At 45.4% G+C, this 17,968-nt stretch overlaps 1 protein-coding gene across 1 annotated transcript in view; it reads left to right on the top strand.

Annotated features, from left to right (window-relative positions):
* LOC128701631 (neural cell adhesion molecule 2-like) overlaps positions 1–17,968 on the top strand; it is a 431,261-nt gene that overhangs the window by 92,027 nt on the left and 321,266 nt on the right. The gene's annotated exons all lie outside the window — the stretch shown is intronic.

Below are 17,968 nucleotides of genomic sequence, written 5' to 3'. Positions count from 1 at the left end.
ATTCTACTTTGATCCATTCTCTCTAAATGACCAAACCACCTCAACAACCCCTCTTCAGCCCTCTGACTAATATTTTTATTAACTCTACACCTTCTCCTAATTTCCACACTCCAAATTTTCTGCATAATATTTACACTACACATTGCCCTTAGACAGGATATCTCCACTTCCTCCAACCGCCTCATTGCTGCTACATTCACAACCCAAGCTTCACACCCATATAAGAGTGTTGGTGCTACTGTACTTTCATACATTCCCTTCTTTGCCTCCATAGATAACGTTTTTTGTCTCCACATATACCTCAATGCACCACTCGCCTTTTTTCCTTCATCAATTTTATGATTACCCTCATCCTTCGACACATCAACTCCCAATTATCTGAAAACATTCACTTCTTCCATACTCCTCCTCCCCAACTTGATATCTAATTTTTCTTTATCTAAGTCATTTGATACCCTCATCTCCTTACTTTTTTCTATGTTCACTTTGAACTTTCTACCTTTACACACTCTCCCAAACTCATCCACTAACCTTTGCAATTTTTCTTTAGAATCTCCCATAAGCACAGTATCATCAGCAAAAAGCAACTGTGTCAATTCACATTTTGTATTTGATTCCCCATAATTTAATCCCACCCCTCTCCCGAATATCCTAGCATTTACTTCTTTTACAACCCTATCTATAAATATATTAAACAACTATGGTGACATTACACATCCTTGTCTAAGACCTACTTTTACCGGGAAGTAGTCTCCCTCTCTTCTACACACCCTAACCTGAGCCTCACTATCCTCATAAAAACTCTTTACAGCATTTAGTAACTTACCACCTATTCCATATACTTGCAACATCTGCCACATTGCTTCCCTATCCACTCTATCATATGCCTTTTCTAAATCCATAAATGCAATAAAAACTTCCCTGCCTCTATCTAAATACTGTTCACATATATGCTTAAATGTAAACACTTGATCTACACATCCCCTACCCACTCTGAAACCTCCTTGCTCATCAGCAATCCTACATTCTGTCTTACCTCTAATTCTTTCAATTATAACCCTCCCGTACACTTTTCCTGGTATACTCAGTAAACTTATTCCTCTATTATTTTTATAATCTTTTTTGTCCCCCTTCCCTTTATATAAAGGGACTATACATGCTCTCCGCCAATCCCTGGGTACCTTCCCCTCTTTCATACATTTATTAAACAAAAATACCAACCACTCCAACACTGTATGTCCCCCTGCTTTTAACATTTCTGTCATGATCCCGTCAGTTCCAGCTGCTTTACCCCCTTTCATTCTACGTAATGCCTCACGCACCTACCTCATACTCATATATATATATATATATATATATATATATATATATATATATATATATATATATATATATATATATATATATATATATATGAAGTAATTATTATGCAGGTGATAGGCCATAACCCAACCTGAAAGTGAAAACTCGTCTATTGTGTTAACCTGCCATACAATCATGAAGGATTGCTGGTATAAAATTGTGTCCTTTTAGTGTTTGTAACGACTTGACAAAGCTCCTGGAGAACTATACATTGCAACCAGAAAATGTCACATTAATTGCATCTGTGTCCATATATATAATTTCAAAATTATGCTACACCTGAGTAGAAACGACTGATGTATGACAGCAACACTTCCCCAATAATATACTCGCTTATAATATATTCCCTTATAATATATTCACTCGCCTTTTCATATTATTTTCATGATTTTATAATATCGGATATATCAGAACAGTAATTAATTTATATCTGCATTCATAAATCTACTTTTATATAGATACACAGAAAATACCGGCAATTAATATTGTCAATAAATCACCATTGTCGTTACAAACTGTGCCCCGTGAGGGCGGGGAATGTGGCTAGGCCTGGGGACACTTGGTCCCAAAGATGAGGAGGTACTTGTACCTCCTCCCATGGGAGACTTAAGTCTCGAAACACTCCCCAGATAGGGAGCCAAGGCCGGGTCACCACTACTTGGAAAAGACCCGGGCCGGGAGAATACCGGCGAATAAATAAATAAAAAAAACTGTGCTAATTCATTCGTGAAACAGATTTAATTCCTCTATTTACGACGCCTGAGTTGTCTGATATTATTTCTGTCCAGAAACTTTTTTCCTCACCTGTTCTATAATATCTATGTGTCTTGAGGACACATAGTTATCATAGAACATAATAGAACAGTCACTTGGTTTAACTTAGAATAACCAAATAAAGTCAGACACTATTACTAGTTTCTGATCAGAAGAAACATTCTCAAATTATTTCAGAAAAATCAAGTTGGTTAACCTACACAACTTTATAAGAAGAAATTGTTTCCCTGGAAGAAAACACATCATATTGCACAAAATCCAACAGTTTCTTCCTACACGCCCTAAACACTGGTTCAGCCATTGTGTCACAATTGTTAGATTTGAATCTCATTCGAAACATTGAAATTCGAATCAAACAAGTGAAAGGTGAGCTCAGTTCCTTGGATTAAGAGCCCCTCACCAGCATCAAAGGAAAAATAATGCAAGAATATGTATGACTGGTATAATATTGTCAGGATAAAGGTGACAGAATTTACGATGACAGGAGCCTTTCTCCGGTAATCACAAAGGAAACAAAACTATGACCAATGTAGCGTTGTGTAGATGGCACCCACGTTGTGTAGATGGCACCCACGTTGTGTAGATGACACCCACGTTGTGTAGATGGCACCCACGATGTGTAGATGGCACCCACGTTGTGTAGATGGCACCCACGTTGTGTAGATGGCACCCACGTTGTGTAGATGACACCCACGTTGTGTAGATGGCACCCACGTTGTGTAGATGGCACCCACGTTGTGTACATGGCACCCACGTTGTGTAGATGGCACCCACGTTGTGTAGATGGCACCCACGTTGTGTAGATGGCACCCATGTTGTGTAGATGGCACCCACGTTGTGTAGATAGCACCCACGTTGTGTAGATGACACCCACGGTGTGTATATGGCACCCATGTTGTGTAGATGGCACCCACGTTGTGTAGATGGCACCCACGTTGTGTAGATGACACCCACGTTGTGTAGATGGCACCCACGTTGTGTAGATGGCACGCACGTTCTGTAGATGACACCCACGTTGTGTAGATGGCACCCACGTTGTGTAGATGGCACCCACGTTGTGTAGATGGCACCCACGTTGTGTAGATGGCACCCACGTTGTGTAGATGACACCCACGTTGTGTAGATGGCACCCACGTTGTGTAGATGACACCCACGTTATGTAGATGGCACCCACGTTGTGTAGATGACACCCACGTTGTGTAGATGGCACCCACGTTGTGTAGATGACACCCACGTTGTGTAGATGACACCCACGTTGTGTAGATGACACCCACGTTGTGTAGATGGCACCCACGTTGTGTAGATGACACCCACGTTGTGTAGATGGCACCCACGTTGTGTAGATGACACCCATGTTGTGTAGATGACACCCACGTTGTGTAGATGATACCCACGTTGTGTAGATGGCACCCACTTTGTGTAGATGGCACCCATCTTGTGTAGATGGCACTCACGTTGTGTAGATGGCACCCACGTTGTGTAGATGACACCCACGTTGTGTAGATGGCACCCACGTTGTGTAGATGACACCCACGGTGTGTATATGGCACCCAGGTTGTGTAGATGGCACCCACGTTGTGTAGATGGCACCCACGTTGTGTAGATGACACCCACGTTGTGTAGATGGCACCCACGTTGTGTAGATGGCACGCACGTTGTGTAGATGACACCCACGTTGTGTAGATGGCACCCACGTTGTGTAGATGGCACCCACGTTGTGTAGATGGCACCCACGTTGTGTAGATGGCACCCACGTTGTGTAGATGACACCCACGTTGTGTAGATGGCACCCACGTTGTGTAGATGACACCCACGTTATGTAGATGGCACCCACGTTGTGTAGATGACACCCACGTTGTGTAGATGGCACCCACGTTGTGTAGATGACACCCACGTTGTCTAGATGACACCCACGTTGTGTAGATGACACCCACGTTGTGTAGATGGCACCCACGTTGTGTAGATGACACCCACGTTGTGTAGATGGCACCCACGTTGTGTAGATGACACCCATGTTGTGTAGATGACACCCACGTTGTGTTGATGATACCCACGTTGTGTAGATGGCACCCACGTTGTGTAGATGGCACCCATCTTGTGTAGATGGCACCCACGTTGTGTAGATGGCACCCACGTTGTGTAAATGACACCCACGTTGTGTAGATGGCACCCACGTTGTGTAGATGGCACACACGTTGTGTAGATGACACCCACGTTGTGTAAATGGCAGCCACGTTGTGTAGATGACACCCACGTTGTGTAAATGGCACCCACGTTGTGTAGATGACACCCACGTTGTGTAGATGACACCCACGTTGTGTAGATGACACCCACGTTGTGTAGATGGCACCCACGTTGTGTAGATGGCACCCACGTTGTGTAGATGACACCCACGTTGTGTAGATGACACCCACGTTGTGTAGATGACACCCACGTTGTGTAGATGGCACCCACGTTGTGTAAATGGCACCCACGTTGTGTAGATGACACCCACGTTGTGTAGATGACACCCACGTTGTGTAAATGACACCCACGTTGTGTAGATGACACCCACGTTGTGTAAATGGCACCCACGTTGTGTAGATGGCACCCACGTTGTGTAAATGGCACCCACGTTGTGTATATGGCACCCACGTTGTGTAGATGGCACCCACGTTGTGTAGATGACACCCACGTTGTGTAGATGACACCCACGGTGTGTAGATGACACCCACGTTGTGTAGATGGCACCCACGTTGTGTAGATGACACCCACGTTGTGTAGATGGCACCCACGTTGTGTAGATGACACCCACGTTGTGTAAATGGCACCCACGTTGTGTAGATGACACCCACGTTGTGTAGATGACACCCACGTTGTGTAGATGACACCCACGTTGTGTAGATGACACCCACGTTGTGTAGATGACACCCACGTTGTGTAGATGGCACCCACGTTGTGTAAATGGCACCCACGTTGTGTAGATGGCACCCACGTTGTGTAGATGACACCCACGTTGTGTAGATGGCACCCACGTTGTGTAGATGACACCCACGTTGTGTAGATGACACCCACGTTGTGTAGATGGCACCCACGTTGTGTAGATGACACCCACGTTGTGTAGATGACACCCACGTTGTGTAGATGGCACCCACGTTGTGTAGATGGCACCCACGTTGTGTAGATGACACCCACGTTGTGTAGATGGCACCCACGTTGTGTAGATGACACCCACGTTGTGTAGATGGCACCCACGTTGTGTAGATGACACCCACGTTGTGTAGATGACACCCACGTTGTGTAGATGGCACCCACGTTGTGTAGATGACACCCACGTTGTGTAGATGGCACCCACGTTGTGTAGATGACACCCACGTTGTGTAGATGACACCCACGTTGTGTAGATGACACCCACGTTGTGTAGATGGCACCCACGTTGTGTAGATGGCACCCACGTTGTGTAGATGGCACCCACGTTGTGTAGATGACACCCACGTTGTGTAGATGACACCCACGTTGTGTAGATGGCACCCACGTTGTATAGATGACACCCACGTTGTGTAGATGGCACCCACCTTGTGTAGATGACACCCACGTTGTGTAGATGGCACCCACGTTGTGTAGATGACACCCACGTTGTGTAGATGGCACCCACGTTGTGTAGATGGCACCCACGTTGTGTAGATGACACCCACGTTGTGTAGATGGCACCCACGTTGTGTAGATGACACCCACGTTGTGTAGATGGCACCCACGTTGTGTAGATGACACCCACGTTGTGTAAATGGCACCCACGTTGTGTAGATGACACCCACGTTGTGTAGATGACACCCACGTTGTGTAGATGGCACCCACGTTGTGTAGATGGCACCCACGTTGTGTAGATGGCACCCACGTTGTGTAGATGACACCCACGTTGTGTAGATGACACCCACGTTGTGTAGATGACACCCACGTTGTGTAGATGGCACCCACGTTGTGTAGATGACACCCACGTTGTGTAGATGGCACCCACGTTGTGTAGATGACACCCACGTTGTGTAGATGACACCCACGTTGTGTAGATGACACCCACGTTGTCTAGATGAAACCCACGTTGTGTAGACCCACGTTGTGTAGATGGCACCCACGTTGTGTAGATGACACCCACGTTGTGTAGATGGCACCCACGTTGTGTAGATGGCACCCACGTTGTGTAGATGGCACCCACGTTGTGTAGATGGCACCCACGTTGTGTAGATGACACCCACGTTGTGTAGATGGCACCCACGTTGTGTAGATGACACCCACGTTGTGTAGATGACACCCACGTTGTGTAGATGACACCCACGTTGTGTAGATGACACCCACGTTGTGTAGATGGCACCCACGTTGTGTAGATGACACCCACGTTGTGTAAATGGCACCCACGTTGTGTAGATGACACCCACGTTGTGTAGATGACACCCACGTTGTGTAGATGACACCCACGTTGTGTAGATGACACCCACGTTGTGTAAATGGCACCCACGTTGTGTAGATTGTGTACACCCACGTTGTGTAGATGCCACCCACGTTGTGTAGATGACACCCACGTTGTGTAGATGACACCCACGTTGTGTAGATGGCACCCACGTTGTGTAGATGGCACCCACGTTGTGTAGAAGACACACACGTTGTGTAGATGACACCCACGTTGTGTAGATGGCACCCACGTTGTGTAGATGGCACCCACGTTGTGTAGATGACACCCACGTTGTGTAGATGGCACCCACGTTGTGTAGATGACACCCACGTTGTGTAGATGGCACCCACGTTGTGTAGATGGCACCCACGTTGTGTAGATGACACCCACGTTGTGTAGATGACACCCACGTTGTGTAGATGACACCCACGTTGTGTAGATGGCACCCACGTTGTGTAGATGAGACCCACGTTGTGTAGATGTTGTGTAGATGGCACCCACGTTGTGTAGATGGCACCCACGTTGTGTAGATGACACCCACGTTGTGTAGATGGCACCCACGTTGTGTAGATGGCACCCACGTTGTGTAGATGGCACCCACGTTGTGTAGATGGCACCCACGTTGTGTAGATGGCACCCACGTTGTGTAGATGACACCCACGTTGTGTAGATGACACCCACGTTGTGTAGATGGCACCCACGTTGTGTAGATGGCACCCAAGTTGTGTAGATGACACCCACGTTTTGTAGATGACACCCACGTTGTGTAGATGGCACCCACGTTGTGTAGATGATACCCACGTTGTGTAGATGACACCCACGTTGTGTAGATGGCACCCACGTTGTGTAGATGACACCCACGTTGTGTAGATGGCACCCACGTTGTGTAGATGACACCCACGTTGTGTAGATGACACCCACGTTGTGTAGATGGCACCCACGTTGTGTAGATGACACCCACGTTGTGTAGATGACACCCACGTTGTCTAGATGACACCCACGTTGTGTAGATGACCCACGTTGTGTAGATGGCACCCACGTTGTGTAGATGACCCACGTTGTGTAGATGACACCCACGTTGTGTAGATGACACCCACGTTGTGTAGATGGCACCCACGTTGTGTAGATGACACCCACGTTGTGTAGATGGCACCCACGTTGTGTAGATGACACCCACGTTGTGTAGATGGCACCCACGTTGTGTAGATGACACCCACGTTGTGTAGATGGCACCCACGTTGTGTAGATGGCACCCACGTTGTGTAGATGACACCCACGTTGTGTAGATGACACCCACGTTGTGTAGATGGCACCCACGTTGTGTAGATGGCACCCACGTTGTGTAGATGACACCCACGTTGTGTAGATGACACCCACGTTGTGTAGATGGCACCCACGTTGTATAGATGACACCCACGTTGTAGATACACCCACGTTGTGGAGATGGCACCCACGTTGTGTAGATGACACCCACGTTGTGTAGATGGCACCCACGTTGTGTAGATGACACCCACGTTGTGTAGATGACACCCACGTTGTGTAGATGACACCCACGTTGTGTAGATGGCACCCACGTTGTGTAGATGACACCCACGTTGTGTAGATGGCACCCACGTTGTGTAGATGACACCCACGTTGTGTAGATGGCACCCACGTTGTGTAGATGACACCCACGTTGTGTAGATGGCACCCACGTTGTGTAGATGACACCCACGTTGTGTAGATGGCACCCACGTTGTGTAGATGACACCCACGTTGTGTAGATGGCACCCACGTTGTGTAGATGGCACCCACGTTGTGTAGATGACACCCACGTTGTGTAGATGGCACCCACGTTGTGTAGATGACACCCACGTTGTGTAGATGACACCCACGTTGTGTAGATGACACCCACGTTGTGTAGATGGCACCCACGTTGTGTAGATGGCACCCACGTTGTGTAGATGGCACCCACGTTGTGTAGATGTGTAGATGGCACCCACGTTGTGTAGATGATACCCACGTTGTGTAGATGACACCCACGTTGTGTAGATGGCACCCACGTTGTGTAGATGACACCCACGTTGTGTAGATGACACCCACGTTGTGTAGATGACACCCACGTTGTGTAGATGGCACCCACGTTGTGTAGATGACACCCACGTTGTGTAGATGACACCCACGTTGTGTAGATGGCACCCACGTTGTGTAGATGACACCCACGTTGTGTAGATGACACCCACGTTGTGTAGATGACACCCACGTTGTGTAGATGGCACCCACGTTGTGTAGATGACACCCACGTTGTGTAGATGGCACCCACGTTGTGTAGATGACACCCACGTTGTGTAGATGGCACCCACGTTGTGTAGATGACACCCACGTTGTGTAGATGGCACCCACGTTGTGTAGATGACACCCACGTTGTGTAGATGACACCCACGTTGTGTAGATGACACCCACGTTGTGTAGATGGCACCCACGTTGTGTAGATGACACCCACGTTGTGTAGATGACACCCACGTTGTGTAGATGACACCCACGTTGTGTAGATGGCACCCACGTTGTGTAGATGGCACCCACGTTGTGTAGATGACACCCACGTTGTGTAGATGGCACCCACGTTGTGTAGATGACACCCACGTTGTGTAGATGGCACCCACGTTGTGTAGATGACACCCACGTTGTGTAGATGGCACCCACGTTGTGTAGATGACACCCACGTTGTGTAGATGACCCACCACCCACCCTGTGTAGATGACACCCACGTTGTGTAGATGGCACCCACGTTGTGTAGATGACACCCACGTTGTGTAGATGGCACCCACGTTGTGTAGATGACACCCACGTTGTGTAGATGACACCCACGTTGTGTAGATGGCACCCACGTTGTGATGACACCCACGTTGTGTAGATGGCACCCACGTTGTGTAGATGACACCCACGTTGTGTAGATGGCACCCACGTTGTGTAGATGACACCCACGTTGTGTAGATGACACCCACGTTGTGTAGATGACAACCACGTTGTGTAGATGGCACCCACGACACCCACGTTGTGTAGATGTGTACACCCACGTTGTGTAGATGGCACCCACGTTGTGTAGATGACACCCACGTTGTGTAGATGGCACCCACGTTGTGTAGATGACACCCACGTTGTGTAGATGGCACACGTTGTGTAGATGACACACGTTGTGTAAATGGCACCCACGTTGTGTAGATGACACCCACGTTGTGTAGATGACACCCACGTTGTGTAGATGACACCCACGTTGTGTAGATGACACCCACGTTGTGTAGATGGCACCCACGTTGTGTAGATGGCACCCACGTTGTGTAGATGGCACCCACGTTGTGTAGATGGCACCCACGTTGTGTAGATGACACCCACGTTGTGTAGATGGCACCCACGTTGTGTAGATGACACCCACGTTGTGTAGATGACACCCACGTTGTGTAGATGACACCCACGTTGTGTAGATGACACCCACGTTGTGTAGACCCACGTTGTGTAGATGGCACCCACGTTGTGTAAATGGCACCCACGTTGTGTAGATGACACCCACGTTGTGTAGATAACACCCACGTTGTGTAGATGACACCCACGTTGTGTAGATGACACCCACGTTGTGTAGATGACACCCACGTTGTGTAGATGACACCCACGTTGTGTAGATGGCACCCACGTTGTGTAGATGGCACCCACGTTGTGTAGATGGCACCCACGTTGTGTAGATGGCACCCACGTTGTGTAGATGACACCCACGTTGTGTAGATGGCACCCACGTTGTGTAGATGACACCCACGTTGTGTAGATGGCACCCACGTTGTGTAGATGACACCCACGTTGTGTAGATGGCACCCACGTTGTGTAGATGACACCCACGTTGTGTAGATGGCACCCACGTTGTGTAGATGGCACCCACGTTGTGTAGATGGCACCCACGTTGTGTAGATGGCACCCACGTTGTGTAGATGACACCCACGTTGTGTAGATGTGTAAATGGCACCCACGTTGTGTAAATAACACCCACGTTGTGTAGATGGCACCCACGTTGTGTAGATGGCACCCACGTTGTGTAGATGACACCCACGTTGTGTAGATGGCACCCACGGTGTGTAGATGACACCCACGTTGTGTAGATGAGATGACACCCACGTTGTGTAGATGGCACCCACGTTGTGTAGATGGTTGTGTACCCACGTTGTGTAGATGGCACCCACGTTGTGTAGATGGCACCCACGTTGTGTAGATGGCACCCACGTTGTGTAGATGGCACCCACGTTGTGTAGATGGCACCCACGTTGTGTAGATGACACCCACGTTGTGTAGATGGCACCCACGTTGTGTAGATGGCACCCACGTTGTGTAGATGGCACCCACGTTGTGTAGATGGCACCCACGTTGTGTAGATGGCACCCACGTTGTGTAGATGGCACACCCACGTTGTGTAGATGGCACCCACGTTGTGTAGATGACACCCACGTTGTGTAGATGGCACCCACGTTGTGTAGATGACACCCACGTTGTGTAGATGGCACCCACGTTGTGTAGATGACACCCACGTTGTGTAGATGGCACCCACGTTGTGTAGATGACACGTTGTGTAGATGAGAGATGGCACCCACGTTGTGTAGATGACACCCACGTTGTGTAGATGGCACCCACGTTGTGTAGATGACACCCACGTTGTGTAGATGGCACCCACGTTGTGTAGATGACACCCACGTTGTGTAGATGGCACCCACGTTGTGTAGATGACACCCACGTTGTGTAGATGGCACCCACGTTGTGTAGATGACACCCACGTTGTGTAGATGTCACCCACGTTGTGTAGATGACACCCACGTTGTGTAGATGGCACACCCACGTTGTGTAGATGACACCCACGTTGTGTAGATGACACCCACGTTGTGTAGATGGCACCCACGTTGTGTAGATGACACCCACGTTGTGTAGATGGCACCCACGTTGTGTAGATGACACCCACGTTGTGTAGATGACACCCACGTTGTGTAGATGGCACCCACGTTGTGTAGATGACACCCACGTTGTGTAGATGACACCCACGTTGTGTAGATGACACCCACGTTGTGTAGATGACACCCACGTTGTGTAGATGGCACCCACGTTGTGTAGATGACACCCACGTTGTGTAGATGGCACCCACGTTGTGTAGATGGCACCCACGTTGTGTAGATGACACCCACGTTGTGTAGATGGCACCCACGTTGTGTAAATGGCACCCACGTTGTGTAGATGACACCCACGTTGCGTAGATGGCACCCACGTTGTGTAGATGACACCCACGTTGTGTAGATGGCACCCACGTTGTCTAGATGACACCCACGTTGTGTAGATGACACCCACGTTGTGTAGATGGCACCCACGTTGTGTAGATGACACCCACGTTGTGTAGATGACACCCACGTTGTGTAGATGACACCCACACATGCAAATAATTCCACATATTTTGCGCAAAATACATTACACAAACATTGAGCCCAGCAAGGAAGGTTCCTTGATGTTGGTGAGGGGCTCTTGATCTAGGGAATTGGATCTGTGCTTCAGTTCACTGAATTAAACCTAAATACCTTCCACATCCTCTCCTAAAGGTTTAGCGCTCCTCCTTGATTATAATAACAAGCGTTGAGATTTGAAACAGAACGAATCAGGCGTTTTCCAGGAAAAAAAAACGATAATTTATGATTCAAAATAAACGACAATGTCGCAGCAAGCAGGAAAGTGTCCTCTCGTTAAACTTGAATATACCATAAATACCCAGATTTATATTTTTCTCTATTTTACTTTTCACGTTTTTTTCAGTGAATATAACATTCTTCACAAACCTGCAAGAAAAAAAATATATTTATAATTTTTAAAAACCCAATTTGATAAAATTAGCAAAAAAAGAGACTGACAATTTGGTACCAGAGTAGCCCGAATTAATACAATAAAATTTATTAAAATACACGACCAGTTATGGCTTGAAGATGATCAGAAGAGACATTCAGTAGTTATTACACGTGAAGCAATTTGCTGAGAAAACTGGTATATTGAAATTTAAACAGCTCAGAGTGACGAGCTGTGTTTCAATAAAGACCATCTCTAGTTAAGGTTTGAACCTGGTCAAGAAAAGTAGTGGAGGGAAGGTGGGGTAAAGGAGGTTTTGTGGGCGAGGGGCTTGGACTTTCAGCAAGCATGCGTGAGCGTGTTGGATTGCAGAGAATGGAGACAAATGGTTTTTAGGACTTTACGTGCTGTTGGAGTGTGAGCAGGGTAATATTAATGAAGGGATTCAGAGAAATCGGCAGGCTGGACTTGAGTCCTGGAGATGTGAAGAACAGTGTCTGCACTCTGAAGGAGGGGTGTTATTGTTGCAGTTTTATAACTGTAGTGTAAGCGCGCCTCTGGCAAGACAGAGTGGAATGAATGATGGCAAAAGTTTTTCTTTTTCGGGCCACCCACCCTTGCTGGGAAACGGCCGATGTGTTCATAAAAAATTACACACACACACACACACACACACACACACACACACACACACACACACATATATATATATATATATATATATATATATATATATATATATATGCATGCAAAACAACCACTGTGAAAGAGTAGTGAAATTCCAAGCGCTTTCGTGACTACTCACATTGTCAAGGAACATATATATATATATATAAATATATATATATATATATATATATATATATATATATATATATATATATATATATATATATATATATGTATATATATGTCGTGCCGAATATGTAAAACTGGTCATTTAGCAAGAACTCATTTAAAATTAAATCTTTTCTAAAAATGTCTCTTATACGTTTAAAGCTAGATTTTTTTCAATAATGTTGGTGTAAAAAAATTTATTTTGCAACAAATGAATCTTAGAAAACTTACCTAACCGTTTTATAATAATTTATTTTAGCCTAACCCAACTAAATATATTTTGGATTTGTTTACAATAATTTAATACTAAAAAAACACAGTGAAATATATTTTTTTCCTTAGGTTCAGAATGATTTTGGCGAAATTATTGCATACACAAATTTTCACTTGTCTTATATGGCAAGATGAGCGTTGCTATTTAAGCCAAGATCGCAAGTTCTGCCTATTCGACACGACATATATATATATATATATATATATATATATATATATATATATATATATATATATATATATATATATATATATATATTAACACACTGGCCGATTCCCGCCAAGGCAGGGTGGCCCGAAAAAGAAAAACTTTCACCATCATTCACTCCATCACTGTCTTGCCAGAAGGGTGCTTTACTCTACAGTTTTTAAACTGCAACATTAACACTCCTTCATCAGACTGCAGGCACTGTACTTCCCATCTCCAGGACTCAAGTCCGGCCTGCCGGTTTCCCTGAATCCCTTCATAAATGTTACTTACATTTATGAAGGGATTCAAACAGCACGTCAAGTATTAAAAACCATTTGTCTGGTTGATCAGGGGCTGATCCACCAGGAGGCCTGGTCACAGACCGGGCCGCGGGGGCGTTGACCCCCGAAACTCTCTCCAGGTCTCCAGGTAAATTCACTCATATCAAACACGCTCACGCATGCCCGCTGGAAGTCCAAGCCCCTCGCACACAAAACCTCCTTTACCACCTCCCTCCAGCCTTTCCTAGGCCGACCCCTACCCCGCCTTCCTTCCACTACAGACTGATACACTATTGAAGTCATTCTGTCTCGCTCCATTCTCTCTACATGTCCGAACCACCTCAACAACCCTTCCTCAGCCCTCTGGACAACAGTTTTCTCAATCCCGCACCTCCTCCTAACTTCCAAACTACGAATTCTCTGCATTATATACACACCACACATTGCCCTCAGACATGACGTCTCCACTGCCTCCAGCCTTCTCATCACTGCAACATTCATCACCCATGCTTCACACCCATACAGGAGCGTTGGTAAAACTGTACTCTCATACATTCCCCTTTTTGCTTCCAAGGACAAAGTTCTTTGTCTCCACAGACTCCTAAGTGCACCGCTCACCCTTTTCCCCTCATCAATTCTATGATTCACCTCATCTTTCATAGACCCATCCGCTGACAAGTCCACTTCCAAATATCTGAATACATTCACCTCTTCCATACTCTCTCCCTCTAATCTGATATCCAGTCTTTCATCACCTAATCTTTTCGTTATCCTCATAGCCTTACTCTTTCCTGTATTCACTTTTAATTTTCTTCTTTTACTCACCCTACCAAATTCATCCGCCAACCTCTGCAACTTCTCTTCAGAATCACCCAAGAGCACAGTGTCATCAGCAAAGAGCAACTGTGACAACTCCCACTTTATGTGTGATTCTTTATCTTTTAACTCCACACCTCTTCCCGAGACCCTCGCATTTACTTCTCTTACAATCCCATCTATAAATATATTAAACAACCACGGTGACATCACACATCCTTGTCTTTTACTGGGAAATAATCTCCCTCTTTCCTACATACTCTAACTTGAGCCTCACTATCCTCGTGAAAGCTCTTCACTGCTTTCAGTAACCTACCTCCTATACCATACATCTGCAACATCTGCCACATTGCCTCCCTATCCACCCTGCCATACGCCTTTTCCAAATCCATAAATACCACAAAAACCTCTTTAGCCTTATCTAAGTACTGTTCACTTATATGTTTCCCTGTAAACACTTGGTCCACACACCCCCTACCTTTCCTAAAGCCTCCTTGTTCATCTGCTATCCTATTCTCCGTCTTTCTCTTAATTCTTTCAATAATAACTCTACCATACACTTTACCAGGTATACTCAACAGACTTATCCCCCTATAATTTTTGCACTCTCTTTTGTCCCCTTTGCCTTTATACAAAGGAACTATGCATGCTCTCTGCCAATCCCTAGGTACCTTACCCTCTTCCATACATTTATTAAATAATTGCACCAACCACTCCAAAACTATATCCCCACCTGCTTTTAACATTTCTATCTTTATCCCATCAATCCCAGCTGCCTTACCCCCTTTCATTCTACCTACTGCCTCACGAACTTTCCCCACACTTACAACTGGCTCTTCCTCACTCCTACAAGATGTTATTCCTCCTTGCCCTACACACGAAATCACAGCTTCCCTATCTTCATCAACATTCAACAATTCCTCAAAATATTCCCTCCATCTTCCCAATACCTCCAACTCTCCATTTAATAACTCTCCTCTCCTATTTTTAACTGACAAATCCATTTGTTCTCTAGGCTTCATTAACTTGTTAATCTTACTCCAAAACTTTTTCTTATTTTCAACAAAATTTATTGATAACATCTCACCCACTCTTTCATTTGCTCTCTTTTTACATTGCTTCACCACTATCTTAACCTCTCTCTTTTTCTCCATATACTCTTCCCTCCTTGCATCACTTACACTTTGTAAAAACTTCTCATATGCTAACTTTTTCTCCCTTATTACTCTCTTTACATCATCATTCCACCAATCGCTCCTCTTCCCTCCCGCACTCACTTTCCTGTAACCACAAACTTCTGCTGAACACTCTAACACTACATTTTTAAACCTACCCCATACCTCTTCGACCCCATTACCTATGCTCTCATTAGCCCATCTATCCTCCAATAGTTGTTTATATCTTACCCTAACTGCCTCCTCTTTTAGTTTATAAACCTTCACCTCTCTCTTACCTGATGCTTATATTCTCCTTGTATCCCATCTACCTTTTACTCTCAGTGTAGCTACAACTAAAAAGTGATCTGATATATCTGTGGCCCCTCTATAAACATGTACATCCTGAAGTCTAATCAACATTCTTTTATCTACCAATACATAATCCAACAAACTACTGTCATTTCGCCCTACATCATATCTTGTATACTTATTTATCCTCTTTTTTTTTTAAATATGTATTACCTATAACTATATCCCTTTCTATACAAAGTTCAATCAGAGGGCTCACATTATCGTATATATATACATATATATATATATATATATATATATATATATATATATATATATATATATATATATATATATATATATATATATATATATATATATATTTTTTTATTATCACACTGGCCGATTCCCACCAAGGCAGGGTGGCCCGAAAAAGAAAAACTTTCACCATCATTCACTCCATCACTGTCTTGCCAGAAGGGTGCTTTACACTACAGTTTTTAAACTGCAACATTAACACCCCTCCTTCAGAGTGCAGGCACTGTACTTCCCATCTCCAGGACTCAAGTCCGGCCTGCTGGTTTCCCTGAACCCCTTCATAAATGTTACTTTGCTCACACTCCAACAACACGTCAAGTATTAAAAACCATTTGTCTCCATTCACTCCTATCAAACACGCTCACGCATGCCTGCTGGAAGTCCAAGCCCCTCGCACACAAAACCTCCTTTACCCCCTCCCTCCAACCTTTCCTAGGCCGACCCCTACCCCGCCTTCCTTCCACTACAGACTGATACACTCTTGAAGTTATTCTGTTTCGCTCCATTCTCTCCACATGTCCGAACCACCTCAACAACCCTTCCTCAACCCTCTGGACAACAGTTTTTGTAATCCCGCACCTCCTCCTAACTTCCAAACTACGAATTCTCTGCATTATATTCACACCACACATTGCTCTCAGACATGACATCTCCACTGCCTCCAGCCTTCTCCTTGCTGCAACATTCATCACCCATGCTTCACACCCATATAAGAGCGTTGGTAAAACTATACTCTCATACATTCCCCTCTTTGCCTCCAAGGACAAAGTTCTTTGTCTCCACAGACTCCTAAGTGCACCACTCACTCTTTTCCCCTCATCAATTTTATGATTCACCTCATCTTTCATAGACCCATCCGCTGACACGTCCACTCCCAAATATCTGAATACATTCACCTCCTCCATACTCTCTCCCTCCAATCTGATATCCAATCTTTCATCACCTAATCTTTTTGTTATACTCATAACCTTACTCTTTCCTGTATTTACTTACTTTCAATTTTCTTCTTTTGCACACCCTACAAAATTCATTCACCAATCTCTGCAACTTCTCTTCAGAATCTCCCAAGAGCACAGTGTCATCAGCAAAGAGCAACTGTGACAACTCCCACCTTATGTGTGATTCTTTATCTTTTAACTCCACGCCTCATGCCAAGCCCCTCGCATTTACTTCTCTTACAACCCCATCTATAAATATATTAAACAACCACGGTGACATCACACATCCTTGTCTAAGGCCTACTTTTACTGGGAAATAATTTCCCTCTTTCCTACATACTCTAACTTGAGCCTCACTATCCTCGTAAAAACTCTCCACTGCTTTCAGTAACCTACCTCCTACACCATACACCTGCAACATCTGCCACATTGCCCCCCTATCCACCCTGTCATACGCCTTTTCCAAATCCATA

Source organism: Cherax quadricarinatus, chromosome 78, assembly GCF_038502225.1.
Source record: "Cherax quadricarinatus isolate ZL_2023a chromosome 78, ASM3850222v1, whole genome shotgun sequence".
In the NCBI taxonomy this organism is placed as follows: domain Eukaryota; kingdom Metazoa; phylum Arthropoda; class Malacostraca; order Decapoda; family Parastacidae; genus Cherax; species Cherax quadricarinatus.
This window is presented reverse-complemented; position numbering and strand designations above follow the sequence as displayed.